The sequence below is a fragment of the Aythya ferina genome (assembly GCF_964211825.1).
Source record: "Aythya ferina genome assembly, chromosome: 1".
In the NCBI taxonomy this organism is placed as follows: domain Eukaryota; kingdom Metazoa; phylum Chordata; class Aves; order Anseriformes; family Anatidae; genus Aythya; species Aythya ferina.
The window spans coordinates 143,776,948-143,788,304 of NC_140296.1; positions in this window are offsets into that span (position 1 = coordinate 143,776,948).

Here is an 11,357-nt window from a genome sequence, read left to right on the forward strand (position 1 = left end):
TAACAGCATCAGACCTATGCTGCTAGTGCTCTGCAATTCCATTGCTCCTCCACTGACTGAGGGAAGCCCCTTGGGGCAGTCACCTTTTTCTCTAGAATTTCTCCCTTGCCATCCTCCTCTTTGATGGCAAGGTAATGCAACCATTACTTCTGAATTCTCCTTATGCTCCTCTGTTCTTACCTGTGGCACACCACAGTTATTGTTTCTTTTATTTTCCTCTGATTTTGTAGATTTTGTTAACCTCTACAGTCTCCATGTCCTCCGTGCTCCTCCAACTTCCCTGCCCAGGTCCCTCTCTCGTATGCAGTTTTCCTGCCACCATGTCCTTCCGGGTTTTCTCTCACTTGTGGAAATCTACAGTACAAATCTCTTGTATGTTAATTCCATATTTCAGTAAAATTTTCTTCTTTCCAGATTCCTCTGTGTTTGTCTCCCTCAAAAAGGGCTCCTTATCCAAGAGCTCTTCTTTCCCACAGCTGGAATTGGTCTCCTACATTGTATTTCTTTGTTAGAGCGCTTATTTGCTATGGACTTTATCTCCATTAAAGTGACCTCCCAATAATTTCTTAATACCTTTTTTTTTTTTTTTTTTTTTTTTTTCCTCAAACATCTGTGGTCCTTCTTCAGATTTCTGAGTTCTTATTTGAGCATCTTTTCTTCTGACAGGATTTGATTCGCTGGCTTGTTCCACCACCTCAGCTGCAGGACCCTTAATGTCCCCAGTCACTGTGTTGTAGAAGAGCTCGTGGCATCTCACATCTTGGGCTGTCTGTACCCAAGGGACCATGGTGCATAGCTCAAAAATGTTCAAGACAAAGAGGTCTTAAAACAGCTGGGCTTCCTAGTTTTCTTTTTCCCATGAGTATGGAAATTATTCCAGCTATGATATGGGCATGATTAATGATATGGACAGATTAGAAGCTTTCATGCCTTTCATCCTATAACAATAACCATAACTCTTCCAGAGAAACTAATGGATTTTTATTACTCCTAGGGAAATACTAATGACACATTTATTCATTTCTTATTGCCACCTAAATGCCTGTGATCTCAGGCTTTTCAGGTGGACCTGTAGAGAATATCTTCACTCATGTTTCCCTTTGAATCTAACTGATGTCACAGCTCTCTTCTGGGACTCAGTTAAGCTCCACTTTAAAGTCTGATTTCAGACCACTGTGGACCATCTCTGTCATATGGTACCTTTCTCTGTATCATTGCTATGGATTGCGAGAGAAGAAAGAAAAACTTGGCCCTGCTCGCTGACCTATCTCATTAAAAAGAAAGGATGAGCGGTAGACAACTCGACATTCCTGAAATCTGTCTGTGACCTGAGCTCAGGGCTCTGTTCCTCTAGCTTAATTGCTTTTTCTTCTCCAAGTTCTGAGTAATTTCATAAGCAAGATTTTATGTGTGATAAGTAAGAAATGGCTGGGGGGGTTGGAAATAGAATCAAGCCGCCCTCTAGTAGCTTTAATAAAGTGGATAGGTTATTTCTAAAAATGTACATCTATGCACTTAATTTTATGCTGCTTATTGTCCCAGGAAATAAATAAATAAAAATACTGATGACATGAATGCAAATAAACACAAGTATAAATATTTATTGGATAGGACCTCTGTTTCTTGAAGACCTCCAAGGACTCCTTGTAGTATTAAAAGCATGAAAAACAATTTTGATCACAATCCTTGATTTTCCCACCTTTAAATAAAATTCAGGCTGATTACTAACTTGTATTCTAAGAAGATCTTACATTTTTATTGCAATCATGAGTTTCTTAAGCTAGCAAATAAGTTGCTCATAAATTTATCAATAACTGTACAAACATAGAAATTCACTATATCTGAAATAAGAGAAATTTGACAATTACCCATGTTTAACTATAAGCATTTGAGTAATCCCACAGACTTCATTAAGATAACGTACTCTACTAATTTCATTTTTATTATAAATTCATATTGAAAAGTAATTATTGTTTGTTTTGCATTTGATGTTTTTCCTGCTCACAAGAGCTGTGATCTTAATGGCACAGTTCTTTCTCAGAAAGGAGCAGTCAGTACTTTGTCGAGATAAAATCCTGACAGCTTTCCAGCACAGTATTTGTATGCTAATGGGAAAGTGACATGAAAGAAATTTACTTAAGGTGTTTATGCATAAGTGTTCACTCTCTGGTTTATTCATAGAGTTAAGGTACATGTGTATTATTATGTTTAAAAAATATAATGAGCAGTGTTCACTCCAAAGAAGCTGATAAAGGAAAGGAAAGGAAAGGAAAGGAAAGGAAAGGAAAGGAAAGGAAAGGAAAGGAAAGGAAAGGAAAGGAAAGGAAAGGAAAGAAAAGAAAAGAAAAGAAAAGAAAAGAAAAGAAAAGAAAAGAAAAGAAAAGAAAAGAAAAGAAAAGAAAAGAAAAGAAAAGAAAAGAAAAGAAAAGAAAAGAAAAGAAAAGAAAAGAAAAGAAAAGAAAAGAAAAGAAAAGAAAAGAATTGGTGTTTCTGCAGCACTTTGAATAGGCAGAAATGTACAGTTATTAAAAAAAAAAAGATTAATGTCAAAAGTACACACTGTTATACCTCCTAAAGCTGATGGAATATGAAGAACAATTTCTAGTTACAAACAACAACAACAAGAAACAACAAAACAAAACAAAACAAAAACAGCTCTGAAGCCTGCCACAATATAGGACAACTGTTTCTCTAAATTGTTCACAATTTACACGTTTTCCAACCAGCTGTACACCAGCACAATCAAAGACTCAAAGCTGTGAAATAATGAGGATCTTCAGTCCCTGGTTGAGTTACCGGCCGCGGTGTTTGCAGCTCCTCCCAAGAGCAGACCAGTACCACGCTCCTGCAGCACTGCCACTGCTGGTGAGAAAACAAAGGGCAGGGGTGAGTCCGGGAGAGAGATTTAGTGACCATCCCACAGCTTTGAAAGAAACCTATACAAGACAAACCAAAACACAGCCTTGAAATCTTCTCTTGCAGTAAGGCTGAAATTCAGCATGGACAGATGTGGTTATCTTCACATTTCAATGATAAATATGCACTCATTTCACTAAGTGACCTAGACTGACTCAGCAGTCAACAGCGTGCTATACAAGGATCAGTACTACAGACTGAAAATAATAAATAAATAAATATATATTAAAAAAAAAAAAAAAAACACCTTTCAAACACTGCTCTGTCTTGCAGGTCTAGGTTATGGCTCCATAGCCCTTGCTACCAGCACGTCAAGAGCACAAAATCCTGAGCCGAGCTGATGCCTGGATGGCAGCCCCTCTTCACATGCCTCAGAATTCCTTGGAAGCATGCGAATTACTCCGTATTTCAGGTAGAGGCACGAGCTGGTGGGCACTAGCCTCCCCCTGATGTCAGGGAAATGTTCAGCTGCTCTGAAAATAAAGCCACAAGCCTCTGGGGCTGCAAATATTTATTCGCAGGTTTATCTCTAGGTACATGAGTTATCCTGCAAGGCAGAATCCTACCTTCACTGAAAGCATTGCCAATACTGCCACGGGCTTCCCAGGGGTCAGTGTTGTGCCCCTCACTCCCACTTGAATAATGAGACAAAATTTATGAGAGAGTTTTTGAATTGAAAACATCCACATTCCCTATTACACTGCAGTAACACCCACTCACAGTACTGCTGTTAGGTTCACACTGCCAAAGGTTTACTAGTTTCAGCTGTACACCTTAGCTTGTTCCAGCCAAAAGCAGTTTCCTGCATAGTTCTGGTGCATTGTACTGCTGCAGAAAGCTCCCTGAAGCTGGCTAGCTGAAGTTAGGTAGGTATTTCTGCTCTCTGCAGAGAAACACGGTGGGAAAAACATACAGTGAAATCTCACAGGTTCTTAAAAAATCCATTACAAACTGCAGCACCTTGATTTTATAAAGAAATTACTCAGATATGAAATGCCAATATGATTTATAACTGATTTTTTTTTTTTAAATCTTATTTCAGTGGCACACAGGCTGACTCTCAGACTCCCTTACTTAATAGCTGTGTTTTTGTTTTTGTTTTTGTTTTTGTTTTTTTTTCCAGTGACACAGAGGCTCCACAGACCTGGCACATCCCCAAGTATAAGAGGGCTCCACACAGGGCAATACAATGCTGCTCCGCTCCTCTTCTGCTCTTTGCCTCACAGGGTGAGCAGAGAACAACACGCAAACCCCAATGAATGCAAATGACTCTCAAAGCAGAGCCTAAATTAGTGGATTCATTTTTCATCATAACTTAAAGAAAATATATTCTCATGAAGCTTCCCCCCCACCAGCAAATGATCCTTCTCACAGCTAACCAAGATATAACGATGTACTCTGAGCTTCTGTGTACTGGCTTGATCTTCACTTAGAAAAATTATAGCAGTTTAATGGGCTACAAAATGTTTCAAACCTTTTATATATATATATATATATATATATATAGCTGAAGTTACTGTTGTAATTAGGAACACCACTCAGCCCTACAGACACAGCTAAACAACATTTTAAATGGGAACTTCCCTTGAAAATTGGTGTCAAGGATGAAAAAAATACGTAAAGCAGCATGTTGAAGTGTAGCACGTTGGCCAGATGCCTTCTCAGCCTCCCAGGCAGCCTGCCCCCAGAAGATGAACACACGCCTCACTGCGTGTGGGGTGTGTGGGCTGCAGGGGGGCAGTCAGGTTTGCTTGACTGGTAGGTTGAGAAGAAACAGGGGGGCATTCCTGAGCAGATGCATTTTATGGGATTGCACTGTTGCCAGTCACCGAAGTACATGCTTAAGTGCACAAGAAATCCAATCGACTCCAATTTAATTTTAGACACATGCTTAGTACCTTTGTAGTGAATTTTTAGATTTCTTTAGCCTTTCAAAAAGTATTTCGGTTAGCTAAGAGGCAGTTTGTTGGACCTGGGTTAATCTCTTTTCCAGCAAATCCTGTAAGTGCAGGATTCCACGGGCACGAGTTTCACTAGCTTTATCCGGCACCTTTCATGGGAACCTTGTGGTTGTCAGCAAGTTTCCCACACTAGGAGAGAGTGCTTGTGGTGATGCTTAGCATCCTGACAAGGGAAGGAAGTTAAACTAGTTTTGTTGTTTGTTTTTTTAAATCATCACTTGATTAGTTTCATCTCGCTTCCTCTTCTGTTTGTCCTCCAAATATTCCATTTTCCTTAGGGGGTAACACCTGTGTCAAACATTTTTTTTCATTGACGCTTCTTGTTTTTAATAGCCCCGGGCTACCTGCTTCCCTTCTTCATCAGACAATTACACAATATGAAGTGCGTAACATGCAGATGAAGCACTGCTGAGGAAAGGATGTCTTGAACTCGTTATTTGGCAAGATCTGTAGCAATGAACTATTTGTGATGCTGATGGAATAGCATATGAAATAAATTAAGTGGAACTGACTTTGACATTTTGCATATGATAATAAAGAGCATAAAAGCAATGTCTTAAAAATTATTAAGTTGATTGAAATTATTACACTCTTATTTTCTACCGCATGTTAATAGGAGAGTTGTGACAGTGATTTCTAAATAGATAATAGAGAGCAGTGAGCTAACACACATGCTGTAGAACTGTGATGTGAAAATTTCTTACTTTGTTGCATAGTCATGAGGCTTATTACTTGCACATTTAATTTCCTTTAAATGCTTTTAGCCCAGTGAATGATTATAATTGTTAAATGAATGTGCTGAAGACTGAGTCATTTTTCTACTTTTACTGCTATCTGGATTCTAAGGAAGGTAGAAGTGATGATAAATGTGTTTTTGAAAAAGCCAAACAATTTATTTGTTCTGTTGGGCAGGAGTTTTCAAGTAATTTGAAAACTTAAATGAATTTACAGCTTATAACAGATAGCAGGAAGACAGTCCACAAAACCAGAAATCTATTTTTTCCTTTTGGTGGTTTGGAAGGGCTATAGTTGAAGTTACAAAGTATTTGTAAGGACTATAGTTGAAGGTATACCGTAGTGATCAGCTAATATAATTTAACCCTCACTTAATTTATATATTTTTTAAAATTAAAACCAAAACAAACTTTTAGAAAAACTGAAATTAAATAATAATAATAATAATTATAAATGAAGCTAGGGTTTCCATAGGATCTCTCAATTATTGGATAGTGCTTTAGTATTTTATTATATTTACTACTTCACACTACTGCCGCTAGCCCTTACTAAGGCATTTTACTTAGTTGATTTTACTTATGTTGATTTTAAGACATCTCCATACATATTTTAAAGTTCTGTGTAGGTGTGTAGCCTGATCCATCCCACTAACTATCTGCTTTCTATGTTTTTGTGGACTTTGTGTGGATGCTGCTTATGGAAGTAAAGACAAAGTGAAATAATTCTTGTAACACAGTAAGAATGTCCTTTCAGTGGGAAATGTGGTGTTCTTATAACTCTATCATATTTTTAGATGTATTATCCTAACCCTTGAACAACTCATGCTTTCAGGCATAGATGCAATCAAAGGCAGAGGAGCTGATGAGAAAAGAGAAGAAAAAATCTTGAGTCTGAGTGGGGGACAGAGCTTTTGAGTTATCAGGGGCTCTGGGTGAACTCCCCTTCATGCATATATATGTGCATAAATTACACTATTGCTGCATTACAACAGTGTATAATCATGTAAGTAAATACTGATTTACTATCTCTAAATTTTATATGCACATTTACAGCCACTACAAAGCCCATTTGAGCTGTCAGTACAGGGTGTTGTGACCTGAGTGTAAACAGAAATCAGATTTTGGGTCTTTCTTAACTTTTCAAACAGCTACTCATCTTCAAAGACTGTAACATGAAGAGAAAAATATGTAACAGAAAGAAGCAATCTGCATTTTGTTCCAGCTTAGACAAAAGCAGAGGCGACCACCTAAATTTTGAGCTCTCTTCTCACAAAATTAGTTAGTAACTTGGCAGGAGATGGCCTCCCTAAACAGGGAGGCAGGCTGCAGTTTGTACAGCTTGAAGTCCCATCTCCATTCCCATGACAGAACACAGAGCTGGGAGGGGATTCCTGGGTCACCCAGCCGGGCCCCCGCAGCCACAGGCAACCAGAAAGCATAATCCCTCGTACAAACACAGCCCGTTTATTTTGGCCAACACAAAGGTACATAATCTGCAAGCTGTAAAATTAAGAGAAATCTACCCTGTGGCTCACAGCTTGCCGACTTTGCTGCTTTTAACCTAATTCAAGTGTCGTAGGAAGCAACAAAGAGCTAAGGTGAAAGGGACAAAGTTGACTGTCATGTCCCTGCTGCACTGCTCATGTAGGCATGGACAATAGCCATGGGTTAGCTTGTATAAACCATCGGAGGCGACGCAGAGGGGATGGGCTCTTTACTAGCTGGTTTGCAAAGGGGAAAAAGTGCCTGCCCAGCAAATGGCCTGTCTCGCATGGAGAGCTCGTAACACAGATGAGGCGAAACTCCTGGCTCCTGTCTGCTGACGGATGAATCTTTTGCCTCCCAGAAGCAAAAGAGCTCCGCCTTTAGACAAACTGATTTAATTCTTAGTTCATTTGCAGTGCAACGAAACATGTTGAACATGACCCTTGTTGATCTGGGATACTGCAGATACCTCACTATGTGAGCTTCTGAGGGATGCAAGTAGAAATACTTGCTCCCAGTAAAGGTTTATCTCTAGCTATGAACATGCATGTGAGCCCGGCCTTGGGAATGGATTTTCACCTGGCTGCAAACATTATCCCATTCTTCTTGTTAGAGAAATTTTTGTTTCATGGCTGCTCAATGGCTTTTTGGTGCTTGCCCTTACTGTTCTGTCCCATATTCAGCCTCTTCCCCTATTAAAGAGGCTTTCTGACCATCTTCAAAGAAAGAAGCTGTGTGTCCTCATCAACCTCCAGGATCAGATTTGCCTTAAGGCAAAAAGAAAAATTTAAGGTACCAAATCAAACATACAGGCTATTTTATTTGCATTTAATTTGCAAACCTGTGGAGTGTGCACATTACAAATAATTTCACTCAACCACTCTGTGTACTTTAAAGCACAGGGACTTAAAAAAAATAAAAAATAAAAAAATTCAAATTTAGGAGATTTTTTTTAGGATTCTGATTTAACCAGAGATTTGATTGACTGGAGTGCTGGATCTGAGACCTTAAGTGCATGGGATCAGCAAGGAGGCGAACTACATGGCTGAGTTTTATAGTCTGAAAATGAGAGTATACAGAAAAACATTTGCGAAGTCCTTAATGAAAGTGTTGTTACCAGGCACTGCTATAATAATGCTAATGCTTCTTACTTTTTACCTCCCTTCTAATTAGATGTAAAGGCACCAAGGGAGAAGGCTTGCTACAGTTCAGGCATTTTAGATAATGATCCTTAAAAATATGGGAGTTTTAATTATTTTTAATAGTTCCTCTGGTCCCTCAAATTTCAGGGGGAAAAAAATCTTAGCATTTCTTCTTTTATCTGTTGTCACATAAACATTAGAAACTAGATCGTAGCTATAGGACAGAGTGCTACACTGAGCACCAGCCTCTTGTTCAGTTTACAGGGAATTGTGCTTAGGGGAAGGAGGAGGCTACCCAGAAAAGGGTAACAGCCTGGCAGAGATAGACCCCAAATGACAGAGGAATCAAAAATGGAAGCAGACTTTGGATCCAAAGGAGTAGGAGTGCTTGTGCCTAGCAGGGAGGGGAGGGCATAGGGAACGTTACTTGGAGATTTTCAGCTGTTTTGCCTATCTTGCTTCCTAAATCGTTATTTAAAGGACAACAAACAACACCTGAGCAAAGGATCAGGGAAGGTGTGAAGTTTGGAATTTTACTCTCCATACGGGAGAAACAACCTGCCACTGAACACAAATTCCTGAAGGCAGCAATCTAATGACAGACATCTCCATTTCCCTATAAAACAGTAATATAGAACATGCTTGAGGAGGCACAGTGCCCTCCTACTCCATGCACCCACATGCAGATTAGTCAGAGGATACTGACTCACTGGTCAGCACCTTGTGGTGTCCAAAGTCCTGCTGGCTAACTGGGAACAGTCCTTCATCTGTGCTGAGCACTAGCTAAACTCATCATGCTTTCTGCTCCCTCCTCACCTCTTGTCAAGTTGCTTGGAGCCACGATGATGCTCACAATAAAAGCCACATAAAGAGCAACACACCATTTAAAAGAATACAAACATTGAATGTGAACAGCCACTCTATTCTGCCAATATCACGTAAAATTTCTAAGGTGACAAAGAAGCATTTCCCCATAGCTTTGAAGCTGTTGTCAGAGCTGCTTAATAGCAGTCACAGGTGTACATGTGACAGCACCTAATGCCACAATTGAGCCTTTGCGAGCCAGGCTGGTACTCTTGGATGCACAGGTGCTCCGAGAGTCCACCTGGCCAGACTCAAATGCCGCCTCTTGCTTTGTGTCTGTCTGGCCTCCCCACCTCAGAAACAGCCTCACCTTCCACAGGCCCCAGATCCCATATTCCCCCCAAACTCCCCTGGGTTTAAGCACACCAAGTGGCTATTCTCAACAGGCAAGAGGTTACCGCAACAGATAAAATGCTTTGCTGAGGCACACTGATCCAAGCAAAATAGGAGCTGCTGGTGCCTACAAGATGTTCTGCCTCTGTTTCCCCACCTCTCTTCTTCGGGGTTTGGCACACGGTCTTTCTTTTTACCCTTGCATACCTTACTTCACTTGATCAGTCAAAAAGAGCTACCAGCAACAAATCTCTTATTTCTGTAACTACCAGCCCCAGCTGGCAGGTGACTTTCCTGGCTGGCTTCTAACTACCATCAGGTGCTCAATGCCCCACAACAGGTATGATTCATTACGTGATTACAAGCCTACCCAGGAAATTGGGCTTTCCCAGTAAAATACACATAATTTTCTTATTTCTTTCTTCAGTGACACATGATTAGGATGGAAAGCACCAGCACCTGCTTGCCCACGACCCAGATGCTTGGTGGAGGGGCTCCCTGCAGGGCTGCCTGCCTGCACCCACCACCCGGTTTGTGCTCAGGGTACCGGGGCTGAGGTGCCCCATGCATTGTGTGGCTCAGGAGCAGAGCTGGATGGACCATGGGGCACGAAGAGTCACCAGCAGGTGACTTGGCTGTTGCCAGAGCCAGAAGGGCAAATGAGGCGAGACCTAGAAGGCACAACTAAAAGCTTGCCCCTGGCAGGACACTTCGAAGAGATGCCGGGGGAAGAAGCGTTATGCATTAAGCACCGTGTGGTGTCTGCCTGTCGAAGCGGGAAGCCACACATTTCTGCTTTCCACAGAAAACCCCACGTCCTGAGAGCAAGCAGCCAAAGCCGTGCCAGGGCCGTGCCGCCATCTCACGGCGCCAGCTCCGGGTGGGGCCGGTGAGGGCGCGGCCTCGCCCCGCCGCGCTGCGGCCCCTGGCGGCGGGAGGCGCCCCCTTCACCGCCCCTTCATGGCCCCTATACCGCCCCTACACTCCTTCACCGTCCCGTTCTCTCACTGCCCCTCAGCCCGGGGGCGATCTCCATCGCGGTGGTGCTCCCCGTGCGATCCAGGCGGCCTTCGGGCACTTACCTGGTGTGGGAGGGATGGGTGATTCCCAGGGTGGTGCCCGCTGGCGTCTTGGCCAGGAGGAAATTGTTCGTGGCATGAAAGGACATGATTTTGAGGCACATCGCGGCCAAGACACCTCGAAATAGCTTCAGCAGACCATAAAAGCTTACAAACAATTGTGGGTGCAAGGTGCGAGCGTGATCAAGGCTCGAGGGCCTGCCTGAAAGCTCAGCGCACCCACACCTGTAGCAACAACATCACCCCAGGAAATATCATCCAAACAATTCTAATAAGAGAAAAACAAACCCAAAATTCCTTGTCACAAACAGTGTGAAGTCTTAGTGTCACAGTCCCTTCGGATACATTCAGAATTTATTAGTTCTGAAGTTCTACGTGCCACTTTTTCCCCACAATGTCACTTCTCTCCTCCCCAGGCCCCTATGGGTACAACTTGCCTTTCCTGCCCCCACAGAACACAAAGCCACCATGAGGAAATAGATTCCTCAACAACTTTGCTAATCCTACATATAGTTATCCTGCAAGGGAATATATGTTTTGGAAGGAAGCCAGGAGGTTTTTCCAGGTGTCACTTCCAGTGGCCCAGCTGAGCCTGAAAGAGGAGACCTGGACACATGCTCCCTTGCCTCCTGTGGCCAGATTTCCATGGGAAAGAATTGGAAAACAAGAGCCAAAAGTGACCCGTCTCTGTGGTATGGGCAATCATGGGCCAAGTCTGCAGAATACACAGTGGTTCTGCTCTTAGACCTCACCTACACAGCCTAAATAATGTCATTATGCACTGTTTAGTGTTATTTAGTAGGGCCTTACCTTTTTCTTCTATTACATTGAAACTAATTTTTT